The sequence below is a fragment of the Lissotriton helveticus genome, chromosome 6 (genome assembly GCF_964261635.1).
Source record: "Lissotriton helveticus chromosome 6, aLisHel1.1, whole genome shotgun sequence".
NCBI classification, from domain to species: domain Eukaryota; kingdom Metazoa; phylum Chordata; class Amphibia; order Caudata; family Salamandridae; genus Lissotriton; species Lissotriton helveticus.
In genome coordinates this window covers 1,912,194,271-1,912,211,967 of record NC_136067.1, presented here as the reverse complement: position 1 = coordinate 1,912,211,967, position 17,697 = coordinate 1,912,194,271, and positions in this window count along the sequence as shown.

Here is a 17,697-nt window from a genome sequence, read left to right as displayed (position 1 = left end):
AAGCACTTTTTGACGTTTGATCGGTTGGTTCAAACCCTTCACATTTAGTGAGAGTAATTTAAGGTTAGCAATGGTTGTCGTCCCTATCGGAGTATCTATATTAGGAGCCATCAACTATCATGTGTAGGGCATATTGACATACCATAGTGAGGTGTATTAGTATCAACTGGCGTGTTATGGTCTGAGCCCAGGTGGAGCAGCACCACGTCGGAAACAATGTTGGCATAAGCAATTAACGTAATGGTTTCAAGAAGCACATTTGGTTGCAATAAAGGATGCAAAATAGAAAAAACACAATAAAACAATACACAAAATGCAAAAGCAATCCCCCCCACATCCCTACAAACCTCCCTCCACCCTCCTCCCTCACCCGCAAGCCACCCCTCCCTCCCCAATAGTAGAAAAGGAACATGGCGACTCGGGAACGACGACCACGAGACCGCCTCCAAACAGCTTACTCAAACTATTAATCCTAGGGGCTGCAAAACACATTATAGAGGAAAAGTGAAACAAGTATGCAGACGAGATATAACGATGATGCTGTTACAGTGAATTCAGCAAAAGCCACTACATTGACTGTAGCAGTGGGAGCTAAGCACACCAGTTATAGCGGGTGAAGTACCATGAATGTACATAAAACCTATGAGGTGTGCTACAGAATAAAGCTGTAGCATATTACGTTATTTTTAAGACATAAGATCATTAGAATATTAGTCTAAATATAACTCGTGAAACAGGGTCTTGAAAGGCTGTTCCGACACAGACAGGATATTAGAAGATTCGCTGGCATAGGGCCCAAAAGCATCACAGAACAGAACAGAACAGGCCGCCAGGCGGGTAGACTTTAACTGAACAATGAACAATCATATTCGTGGCAGTTTACCATGTGCCACTTTCGGTCATTGTATTGAAGAGGTGGAGGACACGGTATGGATTTTACTCATAAGTAACGACACAAGTAATGAGATAACAAGGCCATTAAGCTGACGGAATACACTGGACATAGTGCAAAGCAACGACACCCAACCTAGTACAGGTCAGGTTAGGTGCATTATGAGGAGTCAGGAAACATGAGACTAATAGCACCGGCAGTCAAAAGCTCATCCTAGGCCGGTTGCAGAGGCGCCCTGTTGAGCTGAAGGGGAGACCTCCATGTTGCCATCTCCCTGGTTGGACAGTTGGTGTCGCAATTTCCGTGGGTCAGAGAACACATGAGTCACACCCTGTATTGTTACTTTAAACTTTGTCGGACCAATAAAGCCATACAAGTAACCAAGTGTCTTCAGTTGTGGTCTCAATGCGAGGAAGGCTTTCCTGGTTTCCATAGTCTCCTTACTGAAATCTTGTGAGATGAAGATTTTGTGACCTTTCCATGGCACATGGTTATGTTTGCGTACGAAGGTACGTATCTGCTCTGTGTGTTGGTATCTTAGAGGTTTGCACACAATCGCTCTCGGGCCCTTCTGTTCCTTAGTGATTCGTCCCGGTACTCTATGTGCCCTATCGAACTCCAGTGGCTGAGTGAAGGTTAGATTTGTGGCCTGTGTGAACCACTGCTCAAGGAAGGGTATGCACGAGCCATGGGATTCTTCCGATTTTTCTGGCATACCAAAAATTCTCAGGTTCCCCCTTCTATTTCTATCCTCCAATTCCGCAACTTTCCTCACAAGATGATCCGAGCATAAGGAGAGATTCTTGATGGCTCCACATGTTCTATTTTCGAAGTCTTCCAATTTACTTATCCTGCTCTCGGACTCCGTTAGTCTTGAGTTGATGACTTTGATATCCTGGCGGATTGCAACAACCTCCTCTTTGGTGGATTTGGCCAAGTCCCTAACTTCATCCAGTCTGCTCAGAATTGTCTCCATAGCTTCTGCCATTCCTTTATTCCCTTTGACTGGCGTCGGTGGGTCAGATTTCAGGCGCTTAGAGTTTTTACCATTATCCTTGTCTCCCATTCTTAATTTGTTTACTGCGATTTGCTGTGGTATTGCCGCCGACTATGGATTCTAATGATTGGAATGATCTGAGGCCCTGTTGTAGTACTGACCATCAGTATACGCCACCGAGCCCAACTTAGAACACAGTTGTTATCCTATAATTATCTTGGTATTATCTTGGTAGTCACCAACCTCACTGGGCTGAGTCTGAGCTGTGTTGTGACAGTGTAGGACAGCACATTAGATACTTATCGTGCCTTATTCCAGTGCTCGTGAGTAGTGAATAGCGTTTTACTGATAGGAAGACACGTATGTATTACCAGCGTATTAGCTGCAGAACTCCCCATGCGTATGTTTGCTCCTTGTAAATATCAATTGCAAATGGCTGCTGCAAGGCTCAACCAACATAACACACAATGCTACAGCTTTTGTCCACATATGGATGTTTCAGGTCAACAAAATCTTAGTGTCTTTATAGGCCTTCTCAATTCTGCTCTGACATTGAAACACAAGTTAGGCTCTGTGGGCGCTTATACCGGTTGATAGGCACTTAAGCTTGTCATATGATTGATTGCAGTGCTATATTCAAAATTGTGCATGAACGGGAGGGTTAATTGCCTGCATACAGTTCCTCGTCCTCACTATCAGAGGCCACAGTAATGATTACGGCATCGGAGCGCAGGGTGACTCAAGCGCGATATCAAACGCGCTGGGGAACCGCCATTTTAAACGGTTAATTCCCGCGCCGCTTTTCTCCACATTTGCACGTTCGCCAGCAGTCTCATCGCAAGACCCATTTACTCACGACTCTGTTGCTGCAGCGTGTAGATCCATAGCCGTGCTTCGCTTTGGACGGGCATTTCCAGCCAGTGTGTTGTGCCGCGACCGGAGCTCCGGGAGACCGCGTGGATGTACCCGTGTGCGGGCTCCGTCATGCAGAGTAGTTTCCTCCGGTCAGGGCAAAACGATCAATTTACTCCTGTTTCCTCGGGCGGATCTGGCTCAAACTTTCCGCATCGTCAGTTCTGGTGTTCCGACAGCCAGGCACCCGTTTTGGCCAGGAATGGAGTCGGATTGCATCCCTTTGTAGTGCAATTAGTCACAGCCGCTTGGAGGAGGACAAAATTACGCCGCCATATCTCCGGCGTCCAAGCCACGCCATTTTCAAGATTCTAAATAAAAATGTGACTTTACCATTAAAGAGGGTTTTAAATTACAATTTCTCAGACACCAAACATTGCAATCTTTATCTGTTCCCAATCAAATGTAAGCACTTAACTCATAAAATGCAAAAAAGGTAACCCAATGTTATCCCATGGGAGAGGTAGCCATCAGAGTAGTGAAAAACAAATTTCTGAGTTTTTCACTACTAGGGCATGTAAAACTAAAAATAGGTGGAAATTACATGTTTTTTGGGTTTGCTAAGGGCACAGGCCAAATGGATTTGCAAATGTGTGCAAATTATTCGCCTGCTTTGTATGAGAAAATGGTGTACCAGATTCTGTAGCTTCAGGGATTAGAATCTCCAAGATGGATGTGGCTATGACCCATGTTTATGGGAGGAAGAGTGCCTCCAGTTATTGTTTCATTTTGTGTGCAATGTCAAAGGCATGTAGAACTGCAGAGTGTGTGTTAATGAGCCTACGGGTATGTGGAATTGGTGGTGTATGTATGATGGAGAAGGGCATGTAGAAGAGGCTCAGGGTGTTTGTTGAGACAGTATGATATGACTGTGTGCAAGGTCTGAACTTGAGTGCTGGGCTGAGTTTTGACCATGGTTTGTGAGACAGAACACATGGGTGGATTACGTGGCAGCAGGGGTTCAGGCCCAAGGCCTTTCCTGTCCTTATCAGGCGCAGGCAAGAGAAGCCCTTTGCAATTAGCTGGGGACACCTGGACAGTGGAAAGCCCTGAGGAGTTGATTGATGCAGATTAGTAGCAAGGACATTCAGATAGCAAACCAGTAAAGTGACTTCCTGTTGGGAAGGCGATGTATGCAAGTGGTTATGTCCCTTGCTGTAGCGATGACTGCTAGGTAATGTAGTGATGTCACTTCCGGTAGAGAAGGATGCCAGGTAATGAGGTGATCTTACTTCCTGTAAAGTTAGATGAAGGGAAATTTACTGGTGCCACTTCCTATTGAGATGACTGATGAGAAATGGGGTTTACTCACCTTGTTTCTTTAAAAGATATTTTGGTTGAAAATCAATTTTACCACTTCCATTAGAGATCAATTCTGTCAAATTTGGTGATGTCACTCACTGTTTGAGATGAATGCTGTAAAAAACCTGCCATGAGAGTAGAGGGCTAATGTTAGAGCTGAGATAATTAGCCTAGTTTTCCCCCAAACCTTTTGCCTTCGCCCCTCCTGTTTTGGTGAAATAGGTTTTTTGGGGCATTATGACGCTGCACAATTTACTACTGCTAACCAGGGATTGAACTCTCTCCTTAAAACATGGTCAAATTGGCTTTCACCTAATTGGCACATTTATTTAGTCCCTAGTAAATGGTACTACATGTAACTAGGACCTGTAAATTAAATGGTACTAGTGGGCCTGCAGCACTCATTGCACCACCATTAAAGTTGGCTTTTAAAATGTGTCTTAAGCCTGCCACTGCAACCTGTAGTGCAGTTTTAAACTAATATTTCAACCTGGCAAAACAAATCTTTTACTAGGCCTAAGACTCCCTATATATATCTGTCGGAAACCAGGTTCCAGCAGAAACTGAAGACCCATCTATTTCCGGAAGATTAGTTTTAACTTAGGGTTTCTTTTCTTCTGTCCCCCCCTCATCTCCGTGGTCTGCTCTTGATCTTTCTGTGTTGGAACGCATCCTAGCGCGGAGACGCACTGTCCTAGTGTATTCAGGCGCTTAATAAATGTTTTTATTATTTATTATTATTACATATAAGTCACCCCTAGGTTAGCCCCAAAGGCTCACTAGGCAGGGTGCATTGAATTTAAAAAGTAGGACATGTTTTACATGTCCTAGCAGTGAAAAACTCCTAAAGTTGTTTTTCGCTGTTGTAAGGCATATCTCTCTCATTAACTAACTCTGGGTTACCTAATTACGGTTGTATGACGGAATCACAAATTCCATTGTAAAGCATGTTGTTACAACGCAGCTGCTACAACGCAAATGCTATTACCATGCATAACCTTTACCACACATGTTTTAACAATGCATATACATTTACCACGCATGCCTTTACAACGAATTTCATTGTAAAAGAACGAATGGTAAAGACATATGCGCGTTAAAGATTATGGGCCAGATGTAGGTAGGCCAATACTGGTCGGTAACGGCCCAAATGACTGAATTTCGGCTGTTACCGACTGGTATTAGGCTATTGAGATGTAGGTGGCTACATTTCAGATTCGGTAATTTACCGAATCGGTAATTTAAGGAATCGGTAAATTACCGATTCCTTAAAATACCAAATCAGTAAATTACCGAATCTGAAATGTAGGGAGCACTCAAATGAGTGCATTGCATGGTTAAGGAGTCGGTATTTACCATCAAATTAAAGTTGGTGGTAAATATTGAAAACCTTTGAAAAAGCAAATTTGTGCTTTTTCAAAAGTGCCATGTGGCAGACATACATGCCCTTAAGGCATGTATGTGTGCAACATGTGCACCCATGCACTATTCAGGGGTGCAACAGGGTGTCCATGTGACACCCTGCCACCCTTGAATGTGTTCCCCATTACCGATTCGGTATTTACCGAATCGGTAATTACCGAATATTACCGATTCGGTAAACTTTACCGAATACTTACCTACATTCCATTTGCCGATTCTGAAATACCGAATTGGTAAAATTCTATATTTTAGAATCGGTAAATAGAACTTACCTACATCTGGCCCTATGTGTGGTAACAGTAACCGTCACATCCCCTACAACGCCCTGAACCGTTAAAACGCTCAATCCTAGCTCTGAACCCTAATACTAACACCAGCCGCAGCCCCTCCCCGGGCTCCAGATTCTTAGCCTCCCTACTCCAAAGCCTTAAACACCATTCCTTCCTCTCACCCAGCCCTGTAAATCATACCGCCCCCAGCCCTGAAACCCAGCCCCTACCCATGTAAACAACCCAACCCCAGTCCTGATGTTGTAAACTCGCACATGCTGCTCCCATAACCGAATCCCACTCTTGTCCAGCCTCCACAAACCTACTGCGGATCCCAATCCCGGGCCTGAACTCTAAAAACTGCCACTGGTGCAACCTTCCTGGCCCCAATCCTAAAACAAAACCCACTCCCAGCCCTAAGCCCTAAAGCTGGACCCGGCGGAGCATCAGCCCTAAAAGCCCCAGCCCTGAGCCCTAAAACCCAATGTTTGCCCTTGGCTGGTAAAGGGGGGACGAGAGTGTAGCAAGTTCCACTAATGCGCGGGGACACGCTTCTTAGCGTAACCATGCGCTTTATAAATCTCCCTATTATTATTATTATTAATGCACAGGTTTTTCTTTTTTTTTAGACCAAAGCTGAAAAATGAAACTTTGGTAAAACGAATAAAAGACTCCAAGACTGAAACTTGGCTCTGAAGCCTGACATCTATCCTGCAGAGGGTCTCTAATGTTGAGGTAAAGATGCTTACTTATGCCACACATATGCCGTGACCACGCATATGCCTTTACCAGCATATGCCTTTACCGTTCATACCTTTACAATGTAAAAAGTTGTAAGGGCATGGCATGCGTGGTAAAGGCAAACACACTGTAAAATCACACATGGTAAAGGCTATGCATGGTGATGGTAGATGCAAATGTATTGAGTGGAAACAGCTTTGTTTAAATAGCTGTTTCCCCCGCATTACATTTAATAAATGATAATTTTGGATTCTGATTAGATAGAAAGATGCTGTTTACTCTCAAACAAATTGCAATTTGAAATCCTCCTTAATGTATTTTAAGTCCCAGTTATGAAAACGCCACTTTTAGATAGTTCGCATTTTGTTGTGCTAAACAAACTAACTTCTGCCAGTATCCTGGGTCACGTAATTATGAATGGCTCTGCTGTTGGGGTTTGTGTATCCTCCCAGGCAGTGAGATAAGGCGTGGGTAGCATTTACTATCCTGTCAGGATGGCTGGGGGCAGAGCTGTGCTCTTCCCAACTGAAACTTCAAATGGCTTGTCTCAAGCACACACAAAGGTCTTTTGTCACCCCAGACTTCATGGAGCCTCGACAGTGAAAGTGAAGAACTTTCCAAAATCAGATGTGGGGGTAGTATTGGGACTCCTCCCACTTCAAAAATTGGCACCAGGTGTATATTTTGGAGTTCCATATACACTCCTGGACTTGTGGGCATTCCAGAAGAAGGATTGCCTTGTTCCCCAGAGGACTTCCCACCTGCTTGAGGCCTGCCTTGTTCCCCAGAAGACTGCACTGTTTGTTAAGGCCTGACTTGTTCTTCAGAGGCCTGTACTCCTTCTACCAGAGGACTGCCCTGCTGATTTAGGACTGCCTTGAGCTCTAGAGGACTACCCTCATGCCTGAGTCATGCCCGCTCTCTGAGAAGGAAGAGTCAACCGTCTCTCTTCTTCCCAGGCTGCCAGAGTGACTCCAGGGGCCAGTTTGCTGACCTACCTTCTGGACTGCAGGGCCTTCCTGCAACTGCCCAGCTGACCTACTGCACTGGACCTGCAACTGGACCTGCCTGAGGTCTGCTGGCCCCTGCTCGAGTGAGTTCCTGATCCCTAAGTGGTCCGTCCCTAGGTCTTGGGCCATCAACTGGAACCAGTTGAGTGCTCCCTGTAAAGAAAGGTGCGATCCTGAAGTTTTAGCTCTTTGCCATGTGAATGGGCCAGTTTACATCAAGATTCGGCCACCTGCGACAACCACCAACGCGAAGCTCCGGTGAACCTAACTCTTTGTGCTACAGCGACCACCAGGGATGACAGGTAATGCCATAGCAGCATTATACTTTACAGGAATGACACCCTATGGTGACCGTCAATGCGCAGCTCCAGCAACAACCGTCTGCCAGGTCTTCATGCTACAATTCCAACTGTCCATGACTCCAGGCCTGCTCTCCGTGCTACAATGGCAGCCATCCGTGATGCTCTTCCTGCTCCTTGCTGTCCACTCTACCATGAATGGAAATGGTCACGCCGCACTTTGAGAAAGAAACATTTTCAATGGGATTAACCGGGTCCCTGTAGCTGTTCCACAATCTATTGAGGTTGCCCTGAACTTGAGACTTTCCTCCGGGCTAGCACAACCGAATGACTGTGAGTGGCGCTTCTTGGTTTTAGGTGCTATATCTACCTAAAAGGTTAAAATTGACTATCTCAGGTTTTACTGATTGAATTTTTATTGTTCTGGTATCATTTTATTTATTAAAGTGTACTCTATTGTTGTAAATTTTGTTTGGGATTTTTCTTGTGTTGTGTTTTCACTTTCTTACTGTTTGTGTGCTGCATAAATACTTTACACTTTGACTGCTTTGTGCAAAGCTACCAGAGGGTTAAGCACAGGTTAATTAACTGACTGCAGTTCACCCTGATTGTGTTTGCTGCCTGAGTGGAGCTTCCATCCCCTCCACCAATAACTCGATTTCTTATAGCTAACATTTGTTTTTGTTAAATCATCTTAGCACGATTATCTCCAGATTGTCAGCAGAAAGCGTGGAAAATCACTGTTGGTGGGTGTCAGTCGATTTGGATTTGTGTCAGAACCCATGAAAAACCCAGCAATTGTTTCAAACTTCATTTACGGTTTTTGGCATACATAAGTTTCACATTTCTCTATATGAAAAATAATGTCTTGTAGCTGGATGAGTTTTTCCATCTCCTATCGGTTGACCCATTTGACAACTTGGGACCACCTGATCAGGTTTATGACAGGTTTTGCAATTGGGTATCCAAGGCTTTGGACACCCTTATTCCCTTGGTAGGCTGCAAAACTGGAGCTGGTAAAGCCAGTCCCTGGTACGACGACTCACTGCGGGCACTGAAGGTCACCTGTAGGCGTGCAGAGCGGGCTTGGCGAAAAGCCTATTGCACCACGAAGAAAGCTCTCTACCTGTCGACTGTGAAAGTGTATCATCGGGCGGTATGTAGAGCTCGTGCCGCATTTTATGCTGCGCAATTTAGGGCTAGTTCGAACCCGTCTAAAGCTATTTTTAAGGTATTGAAAGACCTTACTGCCAAAAAAGTAACAACGACGTACCAGAGCTCTGTTGAGCACTGTGAAAAATTGGCAGAGTTCTTCCTGGAAAAGGTGAATGCCATCTATCGGGCCTTTCCTTCGGTCATTCCCTCGGCTAATCCATCTTCCAAGCCGTTACCATCTGTGGGATTGCATTCCTTACCTATGTTAACATCTGATAGCCTAGACACTTTGGCCCGTCGAGTGAAGTCTGGGTCCCCAGAGGATCCACTTTGCCCAGATGTGTTCAAGGACATAGCGGTACATGATATCTCACCGCTATGTTCCTTGATCAACTCGTCGTTAACATCTGGCGAGGTCCCACTGAAGTGGAAGCGAGCCATGGTTCGGCCTATCCTTAAGAAACCCAGCCTGGACGGTAGCAAGCCAGAGAGCTATCGGCCGATTTCTCTCTTGCCGTGGCCGGCTAAGGTTATGGAGGCGCATGTAAATGCTGTCCTCTCTGAACATCTTTGCCGCGCAGATATCCTCGACGCAACGCAGAATGGGTTTAGGGCTGGTCACAGCACGGAGACGGCTCTGCTTTATATGGTGGAGCATCTTCGCTCCGTGCTTGACGCGGGACAAACGGCAGCGCTTGTGCTATTAGATCTGAGCGCTGCCTTTGACACCGTCTCGCACCCAATCCTTCTGCAGCGCCTAGAGGAGGCTGGGGTCACTGGTACCGCGCTCCAGTGGTTCCGGTCGTTCTTAACCAACCGGGCCTTTAGCGTGACCGTCCCACCTTACCAGTCCAAATTCCATCCGTTGAACCTGGGGGTTCCCCAAGGCTCCTCGCTGAGCCCTACGCTGTTCAATCTGTACGTAGGGCCGCTAGCTGAGGTTGTCAGGCAATGGGGCATGACGATGGTGTCATACGCCGATGACACCCAGCTAGCGGTCACGATCAGCGGGGATGCCGAAGTTGATGCCCCCAGGTTTCAACAAGGACTGCGGGCGGTCGCCAGCTGGATGACGTCCAACTGTCTCCAGCTGAACGCTAGTAAGACCGAGGTCATGGTTTTTGGCAGACAGCCGGAGCTGTGGGGAGAGAGATGGTGGCCTGGGGATCTGGGTCCTGCTCCCATCCCAGTCGCCGAGCTTAAGATCCTCGGGGTCTGGCTGGACCCTGCCCTCACGTTTGTGTGCCATACTAAACGCACGGCCGCATGCTGCTTTGGCATCCTGCGCGGGCTCCGTCCTGTGCTTAAGTTCTTTGATGCCCCCACCAGGCAACTCATGATCCAAGCCACTCTCATCTCCAGGCTGGACTATGCGAGTTCCTTGCTGGTTGGTCTAAATCAGGCAGAGATCGGGCGCTTACAAAGGATTCAGAACGCCGCAGCTAGAGCGGTGGTAGGCCTTCCAAGATTCTGTCCTACCTCCAGTTCCCTGCGGTCACTGCACTGGCTTCCGGTGGCCCAGCGGATCCAGTTTAAGGTCCTTTGCATCGCCTATAAAATTCTGAAGGGGTCCCCAGCAACGATTCTTATGGCCCTCCTTGCCAATTATACCCCAGCGCGACTCTTAAGATCTGCGGACCTAGAACTGGCTGTTGTGCCGCGCTTCAAGCGAACTAGAGCCGGAGGACGCTCGTTCCGAGTGCGTGCAGCGGTTCTATGGAACTCCCTGCCCCCGGCAATTCGCGCTATGAGAGACTTGCTTTCTTTTCGTCGCGCGGTGAAAACCTTTTTATTCCCTTAGTTTGTAACACTTGTTGGTTTTTTAGTTTAGGTGTGTTGTGCAGCTGCCTTGTCGGGCGCCAGGACGCTCCTTAGCTGGAGCATCTGTGCGCCAAATAAAAACGCATAACATAACATAACATAACGTAGCACTGGTACAAATTACATCAGGCATCTCTAACCTTTTCACTAATAAGAGCTATTTATGTTAAATGAAAATCATCACCACCTACCAATATTATTATTGTGGTAATAGTGGCCACATCAGACAAGTTTACATTAGTGGTCACCCTATGCAAGATTACCAGCCATGGTCAGCTCAGTGCAAGATTGCCAGCAGGAATGTAAAAAAGGCATAGTCCGTTTGGAATGCCTCAAACACAGGTAATGCATAATGGCAATGGCCCCTGGTACCACAGTAATAAATATTAGTAATAAGTCTCCCAGTGCTGCATGATTTATCATTCAAATATTAACTTTAAATATATTTTGGAAATTATGGTCTCTGAAAATGCATACATTTCCATAATAAACACACACTTTTCAATTTTGGGATACATATATTAATTCAACCAAACAAAAACTTCCAATTTAGTAGGCTGCGCTGCGCACAGGAGAGCTAATCACAGGTAGCTGGAGAGCTACAAGTACCTCAGGAGCAACTCATTGGAGAAGCCTGAATTATATCTATATCAAATCTCTCACCAATATAATACAATTGCGGTCTCTCAACATAGACTCCTTTCTATATAAACATTGGACATAATATGATTTCATACTTCTTTCTTTTAATTATTTAGCCAATTTCTTCAATGTTGAAGTGCAAACGGGGATCCACGTTTTTACAACTTTGCTTATTCTGTCTCTTACAGTTCCTATTATTTTTCCAGAGCGTAGATTGGCCAGAATTAAAGCTATCATATGTTCAAAGGGGGGAGCGGGATGCTTCCAAGAGCGTGCTATGGTGAACCTTGGAGCCAAGGATATGTGAGGAGCTTCGCAGTTAAAGTCATAAGTAGGTAGTCAGAATCCTCCCTAGTGATGCCAAACAGCATGATCAAGCGTTCTACTTTCAAATCAATTACTTTTATGTTTCTGATTTTCTCTAGTATGTTTTTCCAAAATGATTATATGATGCTACATGACCACCACATATTCATCATCGTCCCCCTTTCTTCACACCTCCTATCCACCACCTTCAATATTTCTTGTCAGATCCAATCATTGCATGTAATTGGGCTGGGGTCAAATACCAGCACAACAGAATTTTGTAACTATTCTAAGTGGAGCGCCTATGCCCAGACATGGGTACTGCGCACACTGTGAAACTCGAACCAAGACAGCAGGAGCAGAGGAACAATGAACTAAGAGAGAGAGAGAGCAGCTGCTGGCTGCTGCTGACTGTATCCTTTAGCATTTAGTGCATTTATCTTAGCACAAAATGCATCCTCGGGCCCATTTTAGATGCGAGGGTGTGTTTTGCACTAAGAAAACAGCACCAAATTCTGCATTATGCTTCTCACACAGTTACATACATTTACACAAGTAATTCTAGAGAGAATTATGCCAGTTACGCCCATCCCTGTATGGGATCAGTGCCGGATTGGCTGTAGCAGGCACCGGGCATTTCCCCGGTGGGTCGCAAGGGTGGGCGCCGGTTGTGGGCGCCTGGGCTGTTTTTGTTACGGGCCGTTTATGCAGCATAGCTGCAATATTGGCCCCTGTAACAAAATCAGCCAAAACAGGCCCTGGCAAACAGCTCGGCTGCACCCCCAACGCCCGGGGGCGGACAAACACTTTGCTATTGCCAGTGTTGGTTCCCAGTCCGGCCCCGTATGGGATGTAGCCCTGAGTAATTACCAGTGGTTGAGATTAATTCAGGCATTCCTTCCATCACTTTTTTGTATACTTTAGTGTGTTGCCCTAAGTGGGGCGTATATGCCCAGACGTGGGACCTGCGTACACTGTGTCACTGGATCTATGCTATACTTAGCTGATGAGCCCTCAGTATGTTGAAACCAGCCCTGGGTTGATTGTCTTCTGGTTCAGGGAGGACCTGGCTTCGCAGTTTGGACCTGACTGTTCCCACAGGAGCTTGGTCAAGATTGATTTGTATTTAGAAGGGTTCTGAGTTGGCATGGTGTTCAGAAAAATTATAGATTGGGATGCGGCCCAAGTAATTACCAGCGGCTGGGTATAATTTACAGATTCCATCAATTAGTTGTTTTTATACTTTAGTGTTTCACCCTAATTAGGTCAGGAATCTGCAGAACTCAGTCTCATGCAAACTGTGCAGCTGGAACAAAGTTATGTCTGGCTGATGTGCCCTAAGTAGGGGGAAACTGATATTGGGTTACATGTGTTTTTGTACAGGGAAGACCTGGCTTGACAGTTCATGCTGGAATGTTCCCACTGGAGCAGGGTCAAGAGTGTTTTGCCTATAGCTGGGTCCAAACTGAGTGGCATGGTGTGCAGAATGATGATGGATTGGGATGTGGCCCCCAGTAATTGCCAGTGGCTGAGATTAATTCAAGCATTCCATCCATCACTTTTTTGCATACTTTAGTGTCTTGTGCGGATACTCGTGTTCCTCCGTACATAGTGTTGTCAACTCGCTAGCACAATATATCAACTATAACTCGCAACTCTACCATGCACAGAGTTCTCACACATTATGTCATTTGAGATGTCTTAGGTGTTGTTATGAATGCTATGATTCCACATAGCTTAAGTGATGTAACATGAAAGGGTATAACCAGTGCATCGTAAAGGCGTGAGTTATAGTTAACGCTGTCTGCCTAGCGAGATTACAACACTGTGTACGGAGGAGCACGTGGTACAGTGATTTGATGGTGGTGCATACAATATTGTAAATTTAAGGAATAACTATAACTTTAAAATTACATTTCCAATGTTTCTGTAGTTTAAATTTGGTTTGTATAGAAAGAATAAATAAACTCATTGTAATTTGAAGGTGGTTTGTAAATTATAAATTTAAAGTATATATATAACTTTAGAATTTCTAATCTTTGTGTACTTTAAGTTGGGTTTGTATAGAATGAATATATTAAGTTTTCCTAACTATAACTTACCTTTAATGTTTGTTGTTTTCATTGAATTCCAGTGGTTTTTATTGTCAATTTCATCAAGTGTCATCAAGTGGAGTGCCGTGGAGTACAGTGGATGAGAGTGTCATAGATTATAGTATCGTAGAGTGGAGTGTCGTAGAGTAGAGTGGAGCAAAGGGTAGTGTAGTAGATTGGAGTGGTGTAGTGTACAGTGGAGTAAAGTGTCATACAGTGGAGTGGCATGGTGTGTTGTGCAGTGGAGTGGAGTATCGTAGAGTGGAGTGGCGTGTTGTACAGTGAAGTGGCGTGTTGTACAGTGGAGTGGTGTGTTGTACAGTAGAGGTGAGTGTTATAAATTGGAGTGTTGTTGCCTGGAGTGTCGTAAAGTGGAGTAACACAGGAGTAACGTGTAGTCGAGTAGAATGTTGTAGAGTGGAACAGATTGGAGTAGAGTTTTCTAGAGTGGTGTGACACAGAGCGCATTACAGTGGCATAGAGTGGAGTGGCACATAGTAGAGTGGCATAGAGTCTTGTACAGTGTAGTGTCATAGAGCGGAGCGTAGTAGAGTGGCCTGTCATACAGTGAAGTGTGGTTGAGTATCATACAGTGGAGTAGAGTGGCGTAGAGTGGAGTCGATTTGAGTAGTGTCTTCTAGAGTGGCACAGAGCGAAGTGGCATGTCATACAGTACATTAGAGTGTCACACTGTGGAGTGGATTGTCGTCCAGTGGAGGGTCATACAGTCTTGTGTTGTACAGTGGTGTGTGATTCAGAGGAGTGTCTTCAAGTGGAGTTTCAATAAGTGGAGTGTTGCCAAGTAGAGTGTCACTGACTGGCTTAGAGTGTCGAGTGTCATGTGTGAAGTGTTGTTTATTGGAGTGCCATAAGTACAGTGGATGAGAGTATTGTAGATTATAGTGTCTTAGAGTGGAGTGTCATAAAGCAGAGTAAAGTTGGGTGGAGTAGACTGCAATGGCGTAGCATACAGTGGAGTAAAGTGTCTTATAGTGGAGTGCATGGTGTGTCGTACAGTAGAGTGGAGTATCGTAGGGTGGAGTGGTGTGTTGTCCATTAGAGTGGTGTGTTGTACAGTAGAGGCGAGTATCATACATTGGAGTGCCATCACCTGGAGTGTTGTAGAGTGGAGGGTGGTGGAGTAAGGTGGAGTCGCGTAGAGTTTTGTAGAGTGGAACTGATTGAAATAGAGTGTTCTAGAGTGGTTTGGCATAGAGTGGAGTACTGTGTCGGAGAGTGGAGTGTTGTTGAGTGGAGTGGCATAGAGTCTCATACAGTGCAGTGCCGTAGAGTGTCGTACAGTGAAGTGTGGTAGAGTGTTGTACAGTGGAGTAGAGGGGCCTACAGGATGACCTGGAAACCTAAAGTTCTTAATGGGAACTGAAGCTGGGGGTCGAGGGTTTGGTACTGTATGAATCACTTGATATAAGTAGCAAAGCACTGATAATGGCAGGGCTAAAGAGTCAACATTTCAAAACCCCATTTGATCTTAACTACACCCCAGCGAAACTCCATAAGTGGGGTAGGAGGGATAATGACTGTTGCCATCATTGTGGGACTTGGCAAGCTGAAATAGTACATATGTTTTTTTCATGCCCGGTATTGGGCCCCTTATTTCGGAAGATTGGTTAATTCATCGGGACGGTTATTGGCGACCTGATTCTGTTTAATCCTATACTAGTGCTATTAGGGGTGGTGGATGACTCAGTGGGTATTGGGACTGCCAAAAGAGAATCAGATATGGTCTTTATTGCCATGATTTGCATGGATGTGTATCGCCTCAGGCTGGCTAAACCCAGAGCCCCCACATTTATGGAGTTAAGATCCAGGCTTTTAGCAACATGAAATATGGAGGCTAAGCTGTACAAGTGTAAAGGGAGGAAGTTGCAAAAATGTGGGGTCAGGTATAGCAATCCATTACAAAATGGATTGAGAGCAGGTCATACACTATAAAGAGTGTCCACCTTGGTAACTGGCTCTCAACCTATAGACTTAGAATGCTCAGATTGTCTTTTATCCCGTGGTGGGCCTGGGCTCAGCTTCTGTGTTAATGATGCACTTACATCCTCTTGGGTGTTTTGCACTATCGATGTACTGTATGATACTTATTGTATAAGCGCCTGTTTTTACAGTAACCCAGATACTTTTCTTCTTTGTAATAATGATGCACTTGGCTTTTTGCACCATGTGTGTACTACATTATATGTATATTCTATGTGTCCATTTGCACAGTAATCCAGATCTTTTTTGACTCTTCTATATTTGTAATTGATGTATTTCAAATTTGTAATATCTTACTGTATTAACTCTTTACTGACTTTGGGATTTATTGTAATGCAGCTCCTTTCTCCCTTTTGTAAAACAAAGTAAAGTAGTAGAGTGGAGTAGAGTGGTGTAGAGTGGAGGGTATACAGTGGAGTAGTGTCTTCTAGAGTGGTCATATGGTGGAGTGGTGTGTCACAGAGAGGGGTGAAGTGACATGTTGTACAGTGTCATGCAGTGTAATAAAGTGGCATACAGTGGACGGGCATAGAGTGAAGTAGAGTCTTTTAGAGTGGTATGGAATGTAGTAGAGTGTTGTACATGGAGTTGCTTAGAGTGGAGTAGAGTGTCGTACAGTGAAGTGGCGTAGATTGGAGTATTGTACAGTGGCATAGAGTCTTGATTGTCTTAAACTGCAGTAGAGGGAGTGGAGTATAGTGAAGTGGCATAGCTTAGAGTAAAGTGTCAGAGTGGAGTGGCGTGTTGTAGAGTACAGTTGCGTGGATTGCAGTAGAGTGGAGTGGCATAGTAAAGGGTTGAGGAATGTGTTGTGAACTGGAGTTGTATTTCGTACAGTAGAGTGTCATGGCGGGTTGTAGAGTGTTGAAAAGTGTTGTATACTTAAGTCGAGAGATGTACGGTACTGTAGACTGTCATAGAGTGTAGCAGAGGGGAGTGGCTTTGAGTGCCATAGAGTTGAATGGCATAGAGTGGCGTAAAGTGGCATAAAGTGGATTAGCATACAGTGAAGTAGTGGAGTAGTGGAGTCAGTGGAGTCAGTGGAGTAGAGTGGAGTACTGTGTCACAGAGTAGAGTGAAGGAAAGTGGTGTGCCACAGAGTGCAGTAGAGTGTCATACAGTGAAGTAGAGTGTTATACAGTGTAGTGTAGAGGCATAGAGTGGAGAAGAGTGACGTAGAGTGCCACAGAGTTTAATAGAGTATTGTAAAGTGGAGTTGCATAGAGTGGAGTAGAGTGTTGTAGAGTGGAGTGCTGTACAGTGCCGTTTCATACAGTGTTATGTCATTCAGAGGAGTTTCTTTGAGTTGAGTGTCATCAAGAAGAGTGTTGTCAAGTAGAGTGTCGAGGACTGGCATAGAGTGGGGTAGAGTGTTGGAGAGTGGAGAGGCATAGAGTGAGTAGGGTCTTGTGGAGGTGAGTGCCGTCTAGTGATGTGGCATGTCGTAGAAGACAGTGGATTCTCATACAGTGGTATCTTGTACAGTGTAGTCTTGTACAGTGGAGTGTCGTTTGGAGGAGTGTCGTCAACTAGATTGTCATCGAGTAGAGTATCATAGACTGGCACAAAGTGGAGTAAAATGTTGTACAGTAGAGTGGCATGGAGTGGAATAGAGTGGAGTAGAGTGTTGTAGATTGTCATAGATTTGAGTGTCTTCTAGTGGAGTGTAGTAAAGTACAGTGGAGGAGACTGTTGTACAGTGAAGTGCCGTGTCATATGGTGTGTCGTAGGGAGGAGTGAAGTGACATGTCGCACAGTGTCATGCAGCATAGTAAAGAGGCATAGAGTGGATGGGTGTAGAGTGGCATAGAGTGTAGGAGAGTGTTGTACGTGGA